The sequence below is a fragment of the Pelodiscus sinensis genome, chromosome 2 (genome assembly GCF_052426305.1).
Source record: "Pelodiscus sinensis isolate ZL-2025 chromosome 2, ASM5242630v1, whole genome shotgun sequence".
Lineage (NCBI taxonomy): Eukaryota > Metazoa > Chordata > Testudines > Trionychidae > Pelodiscus > Pelodiscus sinensis.
This window is the reverse complement of record NC_143053.1, coordinates 191,220,943-191,239,647: the sequence shown is the minus strand read 5'-3', so window position 1 is coordinate 191,239,647 and position 18,705 is coordinate 191,220,943. Positions and strand designations below refer to the sequence as shown.

The 18,705-nt window shown below is 42.6% G+C and overlaps 1 protein-coding gene across 3 annotated transcripts in view; it reads left to right on the top strand.

Annotated features, from left to right (window-relative positions):
* The window catches only part of RARB (retinoic acid receptor beta), a 543,189-nt gene that overhangs the window by 56,582 nt on the left and 467,902 nt on the right, over positions 1-18,705 (top strand). The window contains exon 1 of one of the 3 annotated variants that reach the window (XM_025190306.3): positions 8,407-8,529. The exons of the other annotated variants lie outside the window; for them this stretch is intronic. The gene's annotated coding sequence lies outside the window, so the exon portion shown is untranslated. Of the gene's footprint in view, positions 1-8,406; positions 8,530-18,705 lie in introns of those variants that run through there. 3 annotated transcript variants of the gene reach the window in all.

Genomic DNA, 18,705 nt, shown 5'->3' with positions numbered 1-18,705 from the left:
AGGGCTGGAGCCCATCTGTAGGGCTGCCACCCCATGGCACAGTTGAACTCAAGAAGTGGCTGCCCTTCAGGGCTGGGAGCCTGGCTGCTAGGCTGTCCAGTAGTGGGGCTGCCATGGTGGGGCAGGGAGCCCTGTTCGTAGAGGGGAAGGTTGCGGGGGGGAGCTGGCCAGGAGACTGGAGGGAGTGAAATGGGCAAAAATGACCTTCCCTGGTTCAGCAAAGTCCCTCATCCAAGACAGGCCAGGTCCCAAGGGTGCCGGACCAAGGAGATCCAACCTGTACGCTCAGGGTATGTCTAGACTACATGGCTCCGTTGACGGAGCCATGTAGATTAGGTATCTCGACATAGGGAAATGAAGCGGCGATTTAAATGATTGCCTCTTCATTTACATCAAAATGGCTGCCGCGCTGTGCTGCCAAACAGCTGATTGGCATTTACAGCCATTTTGAGGTAAATGAAGCGGCAATTATTTAAATACATGGTGAATTTTCAACATGGCAAAACAAAAGCACGAGATGCTCAACGTTTGGTGGCAGAGTTGACGTTGTTAATAATGCTCTAGAAAAGATGGAGAAGAAAGAGGTGACAAAATGCAAGGAAAAGAACGTCAGAAGGAATAATTTGACCTAATCACACATGGTCAAGTTCTAAATTAACTGTAGCGGTTTAAGAAAAAGAGTTGGAGATTATCAATTAAGGGGAAGAGTATCTTTGGATGCAGCATGACTAATCTAGTAAGATGGGCTTTAAACTGTGTTTGATGGGGGGAGAGGCGAGGCAAAAGAAGGAAGGGTCTCCTCTAGCCCTACATTTCTGTGATTTCATGTTTATTGTGGAGAGCTCACAGAAACATGTCAGTATGCAACATTGCAACATATAATATTGCGTGGGGGCTGTGCCCCCTGCTTGCTGCACTCACCCATCCCTCATTTGTCTGCTGCAGCCAGATCATGGCCTTCCCTCCTGCCCATGCTGCAGCAGGAGGGCTGCCTCCAGCCCTTCCTGTAGCCAGGGATCAGGGCTGGGGACAGGACAGTGTGGCCAGATGGGGGCTGGGCACCAAATGGGCATGGTATCTGGCTGGAGGTGGGGTCAGGAGCAGGCTGGTGGCAGGGTGTGTGGCCAGAGGCCCTGGAGGTTTTTCACCTTCCTCTGTAGCATGGGGTACAGATCACAGCTGGAGGATTCTCTGCATCTTGGGGTTTTCGAAGTATTTGAAGGCTTCAATATCTGAGCTATAAGTGAGAGGATTATTCTAGGAGGGGTGGGTGAGATTCTGTGGCCTGCACTGTGCAGGGGGTCAGACTAGATGATCATAATGGTCCCTTCTGACCTTAAAGTCTATGAGTCTATGAGAAGGGAGCAGTCAGGAGCAGGTTGAGGGAAGGGTTTCTGGCTAGCAGAGGGGGCAAGAGCTAGTTGGGGGCAGGGTGTCTGCCTACAGTTAGGGGGTAGGAGTGGGCTGGGGGCAGGGTGTCTGGCCAGCCTGGGAGAGGAGGGATCCTGTTCCCTGGGAAGTGCATGTAGTGCATGTTGGCTGCTGTGTGGGTCTCCCTTCTCCCTGGGGTGCTCCATCTCTGGCCTGCAGCAGGAAGCTCTGGGAGATGGGGCTGGCCGGTAAGCTGTTGCGAGAGCCCAACTTAACTTCAGAGACAAACTTTGTAGCCTTTCCTCCCGCCCCCGGACAGCGGGAGTGTCCTAGCGGCTCACCTCCTCACAGCAGCACACGTGCGCTTTCCTGCAAGCCACATCTGATGTGGAGCCTCAGGACTTTCTCCTCTTCCCCCCCCCCACTGCAGGAAGCTGAGCACTGGGAAGAGTGGTGGCCACGTGGCTCCCACAACTCCCCCAAGCATGGGGGAGGGAAGAGGGCTTTTGCCTTCTTCAGTGCCCCTGAGCATGGGGGAGGGGAGAGGCCATGCAGCAGGCAGAGGGAAGGGTGGCGGGACACAGAGTGACATATGACATCACTCATCCCAAAGGAAAAGTTTGTTTATATATATAGAGAGAGAAGAGATGTAAATCAGTAGTATGTCATAGTCATGAATGTTGCATTTTGTTCTAGTCATCTATTCTCAAAAATATGTAGAAGAAATAGAGAGAGTCCAGAGATGGACAATAAAAATGTTAAAAGGCTCTGTAGAGGTTTGTTTATGAAAAGATATTGAAAGGATTAGAATATTTTAGTTCAGAGATGAGAGACTTAGGGTGTGTCTAGACTACATGTCTCCTTCGACGGAGGCATGTAGATTAGCCAGATCGGAAGAGGGAAATGAAGCCGCGATTAAAATAATCGCGGCTTCATTTAAATTTAAATGGCTGCCCCGATCTGCCGATCAGCTGTTTGTCGGCAGATCGGGGGAGTCTGGACGCGATGCCCCGACAAAGAAGCCTTTCTTCATCGACACAGGTAAGCCTGGTTTCACGAGGCTTACCTGTGTCGATGAAGAAAGGCTTCTTTGTCGGGGCATCGCGTCCAGACTCCCCCGATCTGCCGACAAACAGCTGATCGGCAGATCGGGGCAGCCATTTAAATTTAAATGAAGCCGCGATTATTTTAATCGCGGCTTCATTTCCCTCTTCCGATCTGGCTAATCTACATGCCTCCGTCGAAGGAGGCATGTAGTCTAGACACACCCTAGGGTAGATGTATCTGTCGCAACTTGGTTCGGGGATGTGATGGGAACCCCCAGGGGCTAAAGCCGACTACCCAGTGAAAACTACTGGATGATGGTGAAACAAATGATTTTTTATTAAGCACAACGATTCTTTTATAAAAACCAAATGACTTTAAAATGAGTTTTTAACAAGTAATTGCCTAGTGCTTTTACAAGAGGGAAAAACTGAACCAAACTTTGTGATTATAATTTGATTATATTAAATCACTATTTCTAATTCGCTTGAGGCAGCACAGCATGCAAGCAAAAAATACAAAAACAAAGCCAATATAATGATAATAAAAACTCCATCCACAGCCTATATGGTTATTTTAGGGCAGCTGGTGGAGTTAGTCATTAATCTACCTCTACAACTTAACAACTCCTGGGTTTCTATTTCTAACACTTATACTTGGCCTAAATACAACACCACTACAGAACACAAGATTATACAATTTACACAGTGTGGTTAATAGAACTCAGTTACACTTTACAGAATTACACAGTGAAATGAAAACGATCCAACTATTAACTAAACCAATAACTAATATATTTAAGCAATACTTACAAATCCAGCAACGATAACAGCGTAAAGACACACTAGAACTCAGAGCATGCTCAGAACTCGCAAACCCCTATCTTTGACTCAAAGGGTGGGGAGGCAGCCTCAGAGTGATCAATCCTTCAGCCAGGCAAAAAGACACATGCCCTCAATACACGGAACCTCCCTGAACAAAGGGGTCGAGGGTCTTTTATAACATAACCTGATGTCCGGTACCTTATTAGGGTCTGTTCCCTGGCCGGGCCTGATAGGTTGGTAATGAGGTAATGTGCAATATTGCCCTATAGGATTTTTCATGATGCCTGCCTGATGGCCCCATGGACGGTGCCGGGTGTGGGCACGGTCAGTGTGCATGGCAGTCACGTCTAATCTCCGTATGCCTACCTTCCGACCTTCAAGGACCGGTCAAGAGAGTCTTACTTATTTCTTGCAGCTGTGCTCTATCTTTTCATGCTCACCTCCCTGTTCTTAGATGCCTACAAGTTTAAATTCCGTTTACAGAAAGCTTCATTGTGCGCTTACAAGTTATGCTTTCTCAGAGTGTGTCAGCGACCTACATTTTCTGTGAGGGGCCTTTGTGTGGCAGAATGGATAATGCACACGTGAGGCCGTGGTCAAAAGGACCTGCTCTGCGACAGTATCTAAAATAATGAACAATGCAGAGACGATAAATAATATGCTCCAAATTACCTTTTCTATAAATGCAAAATCAAGTAAATGTCAATGAAATTTAAAGACAATGGATATAAATAGCCAATCAGGAGAGGGAGAGCTCGGTGGTTTGAGCATTGAGCTGCTTAACCCAGCGTTGTGAGTTCAATACTTGTGGAGGCCATTTAGGAATTTGAGGCAAAAATTTGTCAGGGATGGTACTTGGTCCTGCTGAGAAGGCAGGGGACTGGACTCAACAACCTTCTCTTCCAGTTCTAGGAGATAGGCAATCTCCATTAATTTAATTTAATCATAGAATACTAGGACTGGAAGGGACCTTGAGAGGTCATCGAGTCCAGTCCTCTGCCCTCACGGCAGGACCAAATACTGTCTAGACCATCCCTGATAGACATTTATCTAACCTACTCTTAAATATCTCCACAGATGGAGATTCCCCAATCTCCCTGTGCAATTTATTCCAGTGTTTGACTACCCTGACAGTTAGGAACTTTTTCCTAATGTCCAACCTAAACTTCCCTTGCTGCAGTTTAAGCCCATTGCTTCTTGTTCTATCCCCAGAGGCCAAGATGAACAAGTTTTCTCCCTCCTCCTTATGATACCCTTTTAGATATCTGAAAACGGCTATCATGTCCCTCCTCAATCTTCTCTTTTTTAAACTAAACAAACCCAGTTCCTTCAGCCTTCCCTCATAGTTCACGTTCTCTAGACTTTTAATCATTCTTGTTGCTCTTCTCTGGACCCTCTCCAATTTCTTCACATCTTTCTTGAAATGCGGTGCCCAGAACTGAACACAATACTCCAATTGAGGCCTAACCAGTGCAGAGTAGAGTGGAAGAATGACTTCTCGTGGTTTGCTCACAACACACCTGTTAATGCATCCCAGAATCATGTATGCTTTCTTTGCAACAGCATCACACTACTGACTCATATTCAACTTGTGGTACACTATAACCCCTAGATCACTTTCTGCCGTCTTTTCCCAGGCAGTCGCTTCCCATTCTGTATGTATGAAACTGATTGTTCCTTCCTAAGTGGAGCACTTTGCATTTGTCTTTATTAAACTTCATCCTATTTATCTCAGACCATTTCTCCAATTTGTCCAGGTCATTTTGAATTATGACCCTATCCTCCATATTAGTCGCAACCCCTCCCAGCTTGGTATCATCTGCAAACTTAATAAGGGTACTTTCTATACCAATATCTAAATCGTTGATGAAGATATTGAACAAAGGCCGGTCCCAAAACAGACCCTTGCAGAACCCCATTTGTTATGTCTTTCCAACAGGATTGTGAACCATTAATAACTACTCTCTGAGTGCAGTTATCCAGCCAGTTATGCACCCACCTTATAGTAGCCCCATCTAAGTTGTATTTACCTAGTTTATTGATAAGAATATCATGCGAGACCGTATCAAACGCCTTACTAAAGTCTAGGTATACCACATCCACCGCTTCTCCCTTATCCACAAGACTCGTTATCCTATTAAAGAAAGCTATAAGATTGGTTTGACATGATTTGTTCTTTACAAAGCCATGCTGGCTGTTCTCTATCACCTTGCCACTTTCCAAGTGTTTACAGATGATTTCCTTAATTACTTGCTCCATTATTTTCCCTGGCACAGAAGTTAAACTAACTGGTTTGTAGTTTCCTGGGTTGTTCTTATTTCCCTTTTTATAGATGGACACTATATTTGCCCTTTTCCAGTCCTCTGGAATCTTTCCTGTCTCCCATGATTTTTCAAAGATGATAGGTAGAGGCTCAGATACCGCCTCTATCAACTCCTTGAGTATTTTAGGACGCATTTCATCAGGCCCTGGTGACTTGCAGGCATCTAACTTTTCTAGGTGATTTTTAACTTGTTCTTTTTTTATTTTACCTTCTAAAACTACCCCCTTCCTACTAGCATGCACTATGTTAGGCATTCCTACAGACTTCTCGGTGAAGACCGAAACAAAGAAGTCATTGAGTATCTCTGCCATTTCTAAGTTTCCTGTTACTGTTTCTCTCTCCTCACTGACCAATGGACCTACCCTCTCCTTGGTCTTCCTCTTGCTTCTAATGTATTTATAAAAGGTCTTCTTGTTTCCCTTTATTCCCGTAGTTAGTTTGAGCTCATTCTGTGCCTTTGCCTTTCTAATCTTGCCCCTGCATTCCTGTGCTGTTTGCCTATATTCATCCTTTGTAATTTGTCCTACTTTCCATTTTTTATAGGACTCCTTTTTTATTTTTAGATCATGCAAGATCTCCTGGTTAAGCCAATGTGGTCTTTTGCCATATTTTCTATCTTTCCGACACATCGGAATAGCTTGCTTTTGGGCCCTTAACAATGTCCCTTAGAAAAACTGCCAACTCTCCTCAGTTGTTTTTCCCCTCAGTCTCGATTCCCATGGAACCTTACATCAAAGGAAATGTATTTTACACAGTGTATACTGAAATAAACCTATGGAATTATCAGCCAAAATATGTCAAGTCCAAGAACAGAGAATTTAGTAAAGTATTAGACATTTATATAGATGATTACCACATTCAGTTATATTAGACAGGATTAAAAAATTATAGGTATTAATTCTCACGTTTCCGGATATAAATCATCCACAGCCTGGGTTTGAAAAAAACTTTCCTTATGGACAGGTTATTCTATAGTTATACATTATAGGATTTCTTGGGAACAGCTGGTCCCAGTCACTATTAGGGGTCAGATTCTGGATTAAATAGGCCACTGTTCTGATCAGTATAGCAGCTCATTTTCAGTTGCTGAATATTTCTAAGGTCAAGATGATCTGTTTGTTCTCAACACACTTGCAGCTATTTCACAGTTATTTTAATTTTTGCCTTGAATACAGTAGCAACCAAGACCTCAAGCTTTTCATTATATTCAAACTTTGTTCTGAAAGTGGAAAGATATTGTTCTTTATTATCCCAGAGCTTATTCACAGGCGGAGAGCTATTTTTTAGTAAAGGGTGTTTTTGTAGTGATCTGTGTATATTAAACTTAGACATTCCTGGAAAAATTCCAGATAAAGGCCCATATTGAGTCATATTAAATTAATGTTGATCTGATCAAGGATTATGCACACTATCATAAAAATAAAGTCATATGAAATAGATGTTAGTCTTTAAAGTGCCACCAGATTCCTTGTTGTTTTTGCTGAAATAGACTAACTTGACAACCTCACTGAAATATGAAATAGAGTGTATACTTGTATGTGTTTGGGAACCTGCTGTGCATGTTTTTTTCTTCTCAATAGAATCAAGTACCAATTTAGAGAAACCTCTAACCCTGTGCACTGTTGTGGAGTGCACATTCTCCTGAAACAAGGCATGTACAGTATGTGAAACTTACGTAGTCTTCTTTCAGAGGCACTAGCTATTATCAATATATGCCTCTCACAAGTCATTGTTAAAAATGACTGCTGCTTTATATATATATATATATATATATATATATATATATATATATCCATTTTGATTGGATTTGCATTTGCAGTTTGAAAATTGCTTTATAGTTACATTTTACTGAATTTGATTTTGTGTTTCAGTTTATCAGATCCAGCCACAACTTTCCTTTATTCAGAAAATGCATTCTTAAAATGAAGGATATGCTTTTCAGTCAGAAAAAAAGAGAGGACTCACATACCTATGGTTAGAAGAAGTCAAACAAATCGTTGCATTAAAATTTCTCAAGAAAAGATAAAGACGAGAGGCAAAGCAAATGTGATTTTAATTAATACATATTCTTGCATTATTTCTCACAAATACATATATTAATATAATGTTTTTGTGTGTGGAGTTATTTCATGCATAGAAGGTAGATACACAGTGCCAGCTAGCACAATGCCTACACACCACATTAGTTTAAAAAATAAGACTTACATGGAATTTAATTGGTGCATCTACCACCTCTCCAACGAGTGAATTTCACCCCCAAGTGTATAGAATCCAAGTTAGGCTCCTGTTTACTTTTCATTTGTTCATACAGTAATTATATACAGAGTTTGAGAGAGAATTCTGAGGTTATTTGGATAGGTTTGGATCCTGACGTTGAATACCTTGAGCAGTATGCAATTACTTCCTTTATATGCATTAGATTCATTTTAACTTTTAACTGAGTACTTTTTTGTTTTGTTTTGTTTTGAAGATGTAGGTGCTTGAGGGAAAGCTGTGATTTAAAGGTAGGATGGCATTACTAGATATTATGGGCATATTCACTCCTTTATGTACATGTGGAATTTGGCTTCTATAATAAATGGAAACTATGTGTGCACACTAATAATAGAGTAGAACCCTTTGTTGATATCAAAAAGCCAATCAAGGAAACATTCTTTTTTTCCGGAGAGCCTCCTACAGCTCACCAATGAAGTTCCCCTTTGCAAAAGCACAATGACAAATAATCGTGCTGCTTCAGTCATTGCATCACTAAAGGGTATTGTTTGAACTGTCACATTCATTGTGACTTCTAAAGCTCAACTGTGTGATATTATACAGGCCTGTAAAAATGAAAAAGGCCAGGTGCTATGCTGATCTTTCCTGAGTGAAAATTCAGATGCCTCAATTTGATAGTTTTCTAACATCTGGCATTGCTGACCAGCCATTCCAGCTGCTCAAAGGAAGCATGTCAAAGGAGGCACTTTAGAGGTAGTGTAAATATAATGGAGAGATTGTTTGACAGATCACCCAAGCTAATATAACAAAAAATGCAAAAGTTAGAGTAGATTTAAAGATTAAATTCTGCTTACCTTTGCTCAATTCATTGAAGGAATTGTGTCAATTAGATATGGGTATTTTTATTAAATAGTATTTTTTCTTTAATCTTTACAGGTCATGTTTTCAAAAGCACCTGTGTTATTTAGGTGCTTTTGAAAATGTTGTACTACATGAATAGACAAGAAATCAATATTGATAAAATCCTTGTTCCTTAATTAATGGCTGTACCAAGCTTTTTTTTTTTTTTCAAAACATTGTTTTCATCTTATTGTTATGTATAATAGCAGCTTGAATTTTTGTATTTGTATCTTTTGTATTAAAAAGCTGAAAGATATTGGCATGTAGTTTTATTTTAATTCACACTGTAGTTTAGGATTTTCCCTTGATGGTTCTAAACAGATGCAGTTCTCTTTTGTTAAAGCGGCATTCCTAGCTTGCTTGTTATTCTTAAGGATTTGGTGGTGGTAGAGTTTATTTGAGAGAAACATTGTCATCACTTATAGTACCTGGAAAAAGAATATTTATTTTGCAGGAGAGGAATAGCTTGGTGAACTGGACAACGTGTTGAACTGCCTGGTGAATGTACCATGGCTTGTTGTGTACGTTATTGTTGGGTCGGGGTGTGTTAATTGACACATCCACAGTGAATTCTTCAAATTTGCACTCAAGCTGTTCCCAAGGAAGTGTAAACAGTGCAGTCACATATAGGGCATGGACAAGAGGAGGCCCAAAACTCGGTGGAAATTGGCGCTGTGACAAAATGCATTTACATTTTCTGAACAGTGAGCAATGGAGGTATGGGAATTTCCTAAGGAGGGGGTGAGCATGAGGGTCTCTTCTGAGAGACAGGGTAGCAGAGGGACTTACCTGGAGGGGGTAGGGCATGAAAGGGGAAAAAGAAGTGGGTGCCCCTCTCCAGTGCTCATACTTCCTCTACAAATCTGTCGGCATTGCATAGTACGAAAAGGTCTTGTCATTCATGTTCATGAAACAGTTATACACAGTAACAAATTAATTTAGTTCACAAGAAGCTTCCAGAGAATGTCACTGAGGCATGGTCTACACTGGGAGTTCAGGACGAACTTAGCCGCATTAGGTCGAATTTCTAAACAACGACTACACACCAAGCAAGCTCATTCCATTGTTTTTAAGGGCTCTTAAAGTTGATTTAGGTTCTTATGCTTTCACAAGGAGTAACACTAAATTCGACCTTGCATGGTTGACTTTACAGTAGTGCAAGTGCAGCGTTGTGAAAGCTAATGTTCTTGACCTCTGGGGCATGTCCCATAGTGCCTTGCAATGATCACTTTGGCCAGGACTTTCAACTCATCTGCTCTCCAGTTGAATAGTAAAAGCTCTGCAAAAATCTGAATTTCATTTCCTCTGTGGCCAGTGTGGCGAGCAGACTTCAGAACAGGCAGCACACCTCAACAGCACAACTGACCAAGAGTTCCCATAGTCACAGACAAGCACAAGCCTGGAGTGGGCAGGCAATACGGGACCTCGTTGTGCGGTGAGGGGAATCTGTTCTTGTAAAACTACAGATTGAAAAGGGCATGGAGAAGAAAGGATACACCAATGATGCCCAGCAGTGCCACGTAAAAATAAAGGAACTGAGGCAGTCATACCAGAAGACAAAGAGGCAAATGGACAGTCTGGATCATTGCCACAAACATGCAGCTTCTGTGAGCGTCTGCATGCTATCCTAGGAGGAGACCGGAACAGCTTCCTTAGCTAATCTGTGGATTCCTCTCAAGACACTCCTCTGGCAGCTATGGGCCACAGTGTGGAGCACAGCATGGAGGAGGAGAGTGTTCAGCCAGCAAGCAAGGTAACTGATATCACCTGCAGCCAGGACCTTTTCATAACCTTGGAGACAATCCCCTCCTCCCAGGATGTCTCACAGCTGGGCACTTATCTCAGGGAGGGCCCTTCTGGTGAGTTCACATTTTTTATCATGTTACAAGTGGGATAAGGCAGTCAGGTGTGATCTGTGGTGGCTACTGTGCCTACATAACAGAGAGTCCCGGGAACAGCTTGAATAGTATCTGGAAATGGAGCAAGAATCTTCCCTGCAGCTCTCCATAAAGCTCTCAGGGTATGTCTACACTAGCCCCCTATTGGAATTAGGGAAGCTAATGTAGGCATTCGAACTTGCAAATGAAGCCCAGGATTTAAATATGCCAGGCTTTATTTGCATGTTCCTATCTGGTCATCATTTTGAAATTCCACTAGTCCGAAGTAACTGCCTGCGGCTGAATCACCACTATTCTGCACTTGCTCGGCCTGTAGTTGAACTGCTCCTTATTGTGGTCTAGGCTGCCCATGTACAACTTCATGAGCCATGGGAAAAAGGGGTATGCTGGGTCTCCAAGGATTACTATTGGCATTTCAACATCTGCAGTGGTAATTTTCCTGTTTGGGAAAAACAGTTCCAGCTTGCTGAAGAGGCAGGAGTTCCTAAAGATGCATGCATCATGCAACTTTGCCAGCCATTCCACATTGATGTTGCTAAAATGGCCCTTGTGATCCACCAGTACCTACAGCACTATCAAGAAGTTTATGTACTCTTTGGCAAGGTGGTTGGGTGCCAAGATAGAAATACCTGTTTCATCTATGGCCCCACCATATTTTGAGAACCCCATTATGGCAAAGCCCTACGCTATGTCCCCCACATTTTCCAGCGTGACTACTCTCCATAGCAGAAGGGTATTGATTGCCTTGGCTACAGGTACAGGGTCTGCTGGCTGGGTGCTGGCAGGCTTGCACCTGGCATGGGCACCGTAGCTAGCCCGTGCCACTTTAAGGGGTCCGGGGCCGGGGGGGGGGGGGGACAGTAGAGTTTTCCTGGTGTTGGCCAGAGTGGCCACCAGGGAAACCTGGGGGAGGGCTAGCCTCCCACTAGTTTGAATTAAGGGGCTACACACCCCTTAAATCGAACTAGCTAGTTCGAACTAGGCGTTAATCCTCGTGGAATGAGGATTACTTAGTTCGAACTAAGCGCTCCGTTAGTTCGAATTAAATTCGAACTAACGGAGCGCTAGTGTAGCGCCTAGGAAAGTTAGTTCAAATTAACGTCCGTTAGTTCGAACTAAGTTTGTAGTGTAGACATACCCCCAGAGACGTATGCCACAAACAAGAAAGCCTGAGAATGTTATGCCAGAGTTAGGGATGTGAATGGTTAACCAGTTAACTGGTAAGCCTCACTCTTAATGGGTGAAGCTTATTGGTTCTGGTTAACCAGTGGGGCCTGGAGCAGCTCACTGCTGGCATGGGGCTGCTTCAACCCCGTGAGGCCCACTGAAGTAGGGGCTACTCCAGCTGACTGGCCAGAGCAGCTCCTGTCTATAGTGGGCCTGTCCTGGGTCCCCCACTGCAGACAGGGACTGTTCTGGCTGTCTGGAGCAGCCCTTTTCCATGGTGAGGGGGCTGCTCCAGTCCACTTAGGCTGGAATACCCCTCACCCAGTTCTCTTTAATTGGTTCACCACTGTAATGAGCCCGGGACAGCAACATGGCCGCCCACTGACCTGGAAGTGCCCTCTAAGACCCATTGGTGGGTGGGCCCAGCTGCACCTAGCCCCGTCCACAGGAAGCCAGAGGGAGGGTCTAGGACTATAAGAGCCACGGGCTCAGTTAGAGCCGGGCAGCCAACCCGAGCAGACGCCTGGCGCCGGCTTCTGCAGCAAAGGGCTCGGATGTGCTGCCCCCAGCCAGATGACTAGGTTGGGTCACCAGAACCCCTGCCAACCCCGGAACCCTGGCTCGGATTGCTGAGACACTGGCTGCCGCCTGAACCGATGCCAACCCCTCCGGGACCCTCACTGGGCACCGACGACTGGGCTGGCCCACCAGGATCCCTGCCTCAGCCAGAGCCCATGGATACCCTGCCAGCTCCTCCATCGCCCAAGGACCCCTCAGAGCAGCACCAGAGTCTGGTAGGCCCACAGTGGGGGATTGGAAAGAGGCACAGGGGTAGCCGACCTCAGGGTGGCTGAGGACATAGAGGTTGGGTGGGCAGCGAGTTGCAGCTTGGACCCCCGCTGACCCTCGACCTCAACAGTGTGTAACGGCCCAGATCCCTGCCGACCTAGTGGCTGCAAGGACACTACTCTCAGAGCCCTGGGCTAGGATGCAGTGTAGAGCGTGGGTCTGTGTCCCTCCCTGCTACCCCTCCCTTTGGGTGGCAGGTTCTCCTTGTGGGGCAGAATCCCCTGCTCTTGTCAGCTCTCCAGGAGTGAGGAGGTCTGACCTTTGCCAGCTGGAACCTGGTGGAGCTTTAAACTACTGTTCCCCCATAGCTTTTCGCCCTGACCCAGGGCCATGCCTTAGACTGTGACCCTTGAACTATTTGTATTCGCCGAATGCCTGGCACCCTGACCCTGGGCTGGGTTGTAGGGTGCTGTCTCTCGGCCAACAGTGCAGCTGAGGCGTGCCTCACAGACTTATGGGCATCCTAGGAAGTCAGCAGTGCGCCATCCGCTGATTGGGGATCCTTTACAACAACGCAAAACATAATGTTTAATCAGTTGCCTGTAATGGTTAGTTGGTTAACCGTAATGTTTGACTGATTAACCATTTAAATGGGATTTTACATCCTTAGGCAGAATCTGACATCTTTGCTCCCTAAGAATCAAAGGGAGTAAATGTGTAGTAATTAAATATGAGTATGTACATCTGGATCTGGCCACATCTTTTTATAGCATACTTATTTCTGTGTTTGATTGTTATACAGAGATAGTCTCAGAAAAATCTCATAAACAGACTAAAGCATAATTCCTCAATGAATTCCTTCTACCTTCATATAAGATTGTATAAAACAGAGCTTTCAATATCAAGCAGGTAATCAGGAGAATTTGAATAAAGTAAGCAAATCATTTGACTCTGGTTAAAAGTATAAAGAAAGGCCATTGCCTTTGAACATTGTAAACAAGAACAGTTTTTTAATCATACAGACTTCCTCCCATCTGTGTTTATTTATCCCTCTCTCTTCTCCTAGTAATTCTGACTCCCTAGCCTCCGTGCCCATTGTGAATTTCATTAATAATGGCAGTGCTAGCCAATGTTGTAACTCAGCTCAGTCTAAATCATTCCTTCCTCCATCTTCTTCCTTCCCTTGTGGTGCCTGAGGCCTCTGAATGCATTTTGACATATATAAAATGTAATAGTTAGATTTTTTTCAATACCTGTTAACACATTTAATTCCTTTTCACAACTGTCAGATTACCAGCTTTGTGCATCTCTAATTGTAGGCAAATGTTGCACATTTAGGGCTTACTCTAAGACTCAAATTAAATTTTATGTCACCACACTGCTGTTCACACATTTGAAACACAGTTTACTGTGTTTTAAGGATGAATGAACCTAACAGTAAATGATGGTAAACATGTAAAGAGCCAAATTTACATCTGATGTGAGCAAGTGGCACTCACTTGAAGTCAGGGGAGATTCACCTGCTTATGTTAAGTGAGCATTTGCCCCCTATCTTCAGATTTTCTCAGTGTTTGTTTTACTGTTAGGTTCTTTACAGATAAAATCATTATTAATATTTTTACTACTTCTTGTAAACCAGTGGTGTCAAATACCAGCAAGCTTTCATTTTCTGTAAAAAGTAAACTGCTAACCATAAAAATAGTGAACATGTCTTTTTGAATGTGACTCAATGAAGCCATTTCTTGTACAGCTATTGAAACTCTCTCTGGATGAGGTCTGTTGTTATCACTAGAGGATCTTCTATGCGTTGAGGGTAGTATATTATCCTAACTTTGTACATCTGATTTATTGAACATCAGTGAAACTGCAGCATGTCTCTGACCTCAGAATAAATAAGACACCACTATTGTTACCAAAGGTTTATTTCAGAGAAATGGCAAATAGTCTGTTCATACATAGATGATGGTCATGAGTCTCCTCTCATTCGTGTAATTTTTGTTCTGGAATAACTCTGCCGATTTCCATCGGTCTAAGATTAGTGGCTAAGATTAGCGGCTGGAATACTCTCACATCTGAATGAAAAATTGTCAAAAATCTGTCCCTTTAGTATAGTGTGAGCTCATATAGAAATACCTAGTACTAGAGCATAGATCAAGTGTGTGTGCTGTGTTATATCTTTCAGTGGTCATGTTAAAATGACATTTCTGTTCATTTCTGACTAGAAGAGAATATTTATATTTTTTTCAGAAAGGACTAATAATATCTATCTCATTGGAATTTATCCTAATGTGAACTGTTGCAATGCTAACTGTTGCTAACTAAGGGTATGTCTACACACCAGAGTTTTTCCAGAAAAATGGCCGTTTTCCCAGAAAAACAACACTTACGTCCAAACTGCAATTGCATTCTTTTGACAGAAAGTCAAAAGAATGCAGAGGGACAGTGGTAGACTTCTTTCTACGAGGAAGAAGCCTTTTTCTGAAAGAGCTGTTTTGGGAAAAGGTGTGTGTGGAGGGGGAAGAGGGTATTTTTTTCGAAAGAAGAGGCCTACAGGAAAAAGCACAGGTGCCCTGGTGGCCACTCCATCCATAGTAATCACAGCCAGATAGCGTCCAATCAGCGTGGATGCTATCTTTTGTAAAAGGAGATCAGTTTTTCGATGCGCTTTTGCTGTGTGGACTCTCTCTTTCAAAAGAAGTTTTTCCGGAAGATCTCTTCCGGGAAAGCTTCTTCCGAAAGAAGCCTGCAGTCTAGAAATAGCCTAATAGTGGCCTTGGGTTTACCTACTATATATGCTTTTGTTGCACTACCATCAGCCAATTAATTTTTAACAGTACACTTGGATACATGAAAGGCACTCTGTTAAACCAGTTGTATTTTATTCTATTCTGTATAAGTTAATAATAAAGTAATTTTCTGCATTTGATGTGATAAGCAGTCGCACCTTTGGGGGTAATTTTCCATTTCTATGCTTCTGTTATTGAAAATGGGATTTGCATGCTTAATTCTCTTCACTCCATGTTGAAAATAGACCCCTTTAGGTTTGACGGCTTGCTATAAATTGTTCTAATTTTTTTATATTGATTATGGGCCATATGCTAGTACTAATTATATAAATGAGACATAGTGGAAATGTGACATGCTTAAACATTCAATGTTTTAAAGAATTATACAAATGAATGCTAACTTGAATAAGTGCTGGAAGAAGAAGAAGAGAAATGCAGGTTTTGAGCAGATGTTAATCGCTTTGCATGGCTATCCATTGTCTTTATTTGTCTAGCTATCAGAAATGCTGACACTTTGAATGTCTCGTCAGACTATTTTAAGTTGCCATCTTGTAGGAAAACAAGAATTGCAGTTTGCACCTACTGGGGTTTCTATATCAATGGGCAATGTTGAATCGTACCAGATGAAGTGTTAAACTCTGTGTCATTATACCTTTGGAACTATAAACATTAAACTTGGGGCTGTAGTCATATGTGTTCCTGCAGAGGTATAGGTGGTACAGCTGCTATTCCTGTGGAGTGGAGGCATTATATTTCACTTTGGCTCATTTTAGCCTTCGCATGTTAGTTAAGAATTCAATGTGATAATTAATGGTATGTCTGCACAGCAATTAAATACCCACAGCTGGTCTGAGACAGCTGAATTGGGCTCAGAGAGCTTGGGTTGTGAGGATGTAAAATTGCTGTGTAGATGTTTGGGCTTGAGCTCTGGGAATCTGCAAAGTGAGTGGGTCCCAGAACCCAGGCTAAGCCTGAGACCTGGGCTTACCGTGGCCATACTACAGGGGTGTGTTTAGACTGGCAAGATTTTGCACAAAAGCAGCCGCTTTTGCACAAAATCTTGTCGCCTGTCTACACTGGCTACGAGTATTTGCGCAAGAACACTGACTTTGTACTGTACAAAATCAGTGGTTCTTGCGCAAATACTTTGATGCTCCCACTCAGGGATAAGCCCCCTTGCGCAAGTATTCTTGCGCAAGAGGGCCAGTGTAGACAGGCAAGTTCATTTCTTGCTCAAGAAAGCCCGATGGCTAAAATGGCCAATGGAGCTTTCTTGCGCAAGAGAGCGTTTACACTGGCATGGATGCTTTTGCGCAAAAGCATCCGTGCCAGTGTAGATGCTCTCTTGCGTAAATACTTTTAACGGAAAAACTTTTCCGTAAAAAGTATTTGCGCGAAATCATGCCAGTCTAGACACAGCTCAGGTGTTTTATTCCAATGTAGATGAAAGAGAAAAGGGAGAGAACAGGGGAAATAGTGGAAGGGTTGGAGTTGTAGGCTGAGATTTTCAAAGCCATTTAGGGGATTTAGCTACATAACTCCTGTCCCTAGTGCACATACATCACTGGAGCAGCTACACCTTTTGTCCTTTGAGCGTTAGATCATTTAACTAACGTAAGTGTAATAAGGTAGCAGATTCTAGGACCGTAAATGGAGATGCGGAGTCTTCTCAATGTCAGATACTTGCACCTTTTTTTAAAGATGCGAAAATGTTGTAGGGATTCTACATTTAGCCATGCATGCCTAGTTAGTTTCAGTGTAGGAGTGTTAGCAGGGCCATTCTTTTTTCTTGCTGAATGCAGGGAGATGCCATGTATTATCTCCTGTGATAAAAGGAAATGACTATATAACAAATAAATAGTTGTATGTTGCTGATCTGCTTAAATGAGCATGGAAGGATATTCATTTAAAATATTGAATACTTTTCTTAATTATAGCTGTACATTCTGCTTCCAGAACTAGGGCTAGAAGTACAGTTGAGTGAATCATGCAGCGTGATCTTTCAGTAAAATTACTAATCATTTTACAATTCCATTTTCAAAACATGTTCTGATAAGAAATAATAGACTAAGAGACTTCATCTGTGAAAGACGAGTATTGTTTAATTACAAAAGAGGAAGCACCTGTAGTTCATGTATATAGCACAAAGCAAGTAATTATTTCGTAGAAAATCTTTTCTCAATATACTTGCATTTAATTTCAAGATTTAGATAATGGCTATCTGTAAAATGGAGTGGGGAGCAACAGAAAATGGACTGGAGCTGAAATGTCAGCGTAGAGAAGAGTGAACAGAAGTAGAATGTTGCTTTTTGATACCTCCAACCCTATTAGTTAGCATTCTCTAGTCAAGTAAAGCAATTCTATAAAGTTCGTAATGCCACATTTTCCATTGGCTCATGCCCTATCTTGATATTCTGTATAATTAGGCACATAAGGGGCTATTGTTTTGTCAAGCATTGGTGGCTTTTTCAATTTTTACAAGAAGGAACCCCTGTGGATGGTAAACTTCTGCACTGCTTTAAGATAACAGACTCATCCAGCCTTAATATAGGGTACATTACCCAAAAGATAATTTGTTCCCTCTGTGTCTCGGTCATGCTTATTAACTTTATTTTATTATATACTTTAGCTTGTTAAATGATTTTTTTTAAATAGCTCTTGGAGGTGCCTGGTTTAGATAGGAAAATTACCATTCCTGCCCTCAGGATCATTTGTAATATGCTGTTTTCATATAAATATTATGTGCTGTACTTTAATATTGTTGATGATCCAAAAGATTACTTCAGTGTTGAGTCTTCTTTAAAAAGTGTGATGAAAATGGAATCCACAGGCAATTTTAAGGACAAGATTATTAATTACTTGTGATGTAATGCTGTAGTTTTTACTCTGGCATGACTCTCCGTGCCTGCAGGGCTCACCCTTATGCACATGGAAGTAATGTTCCTGGTGTGGCTGTTTATTAAAAACATAACCGTTTTTTTCACAAGTGACAACTTTATAAACTGTGAATTCCAATAACTGACATATGGTTGCTCCTTTGTTCTGTGGTCCCAATCCAAAAGAGTAAAATTGACAATTCCCTCTGTAGTCTTTACACACTGATGCCAGCTAATCTGGTTTACTGAGAGGTCTCAGAGGGGTACCTGCGTTAGTCTGTAACTGAAAAAAACGTAAAAACAACTAATGGTCCTAAAGCACCTATGGGTACGTCTACACTTGCTCCCTAGTTCAAGCTACGGATGCAAATGTAGATGACCGAAACTGCTACTGAAGCGGGGATTTAAATATCCCGCGCTTCATTAGCAAGATCTTGCCAGCATGTTACTCCACTCAACAGCTGATTCGAACCAGGAAGTGCGCGCCGGGACGCATTAGTTCAAACCAAACCC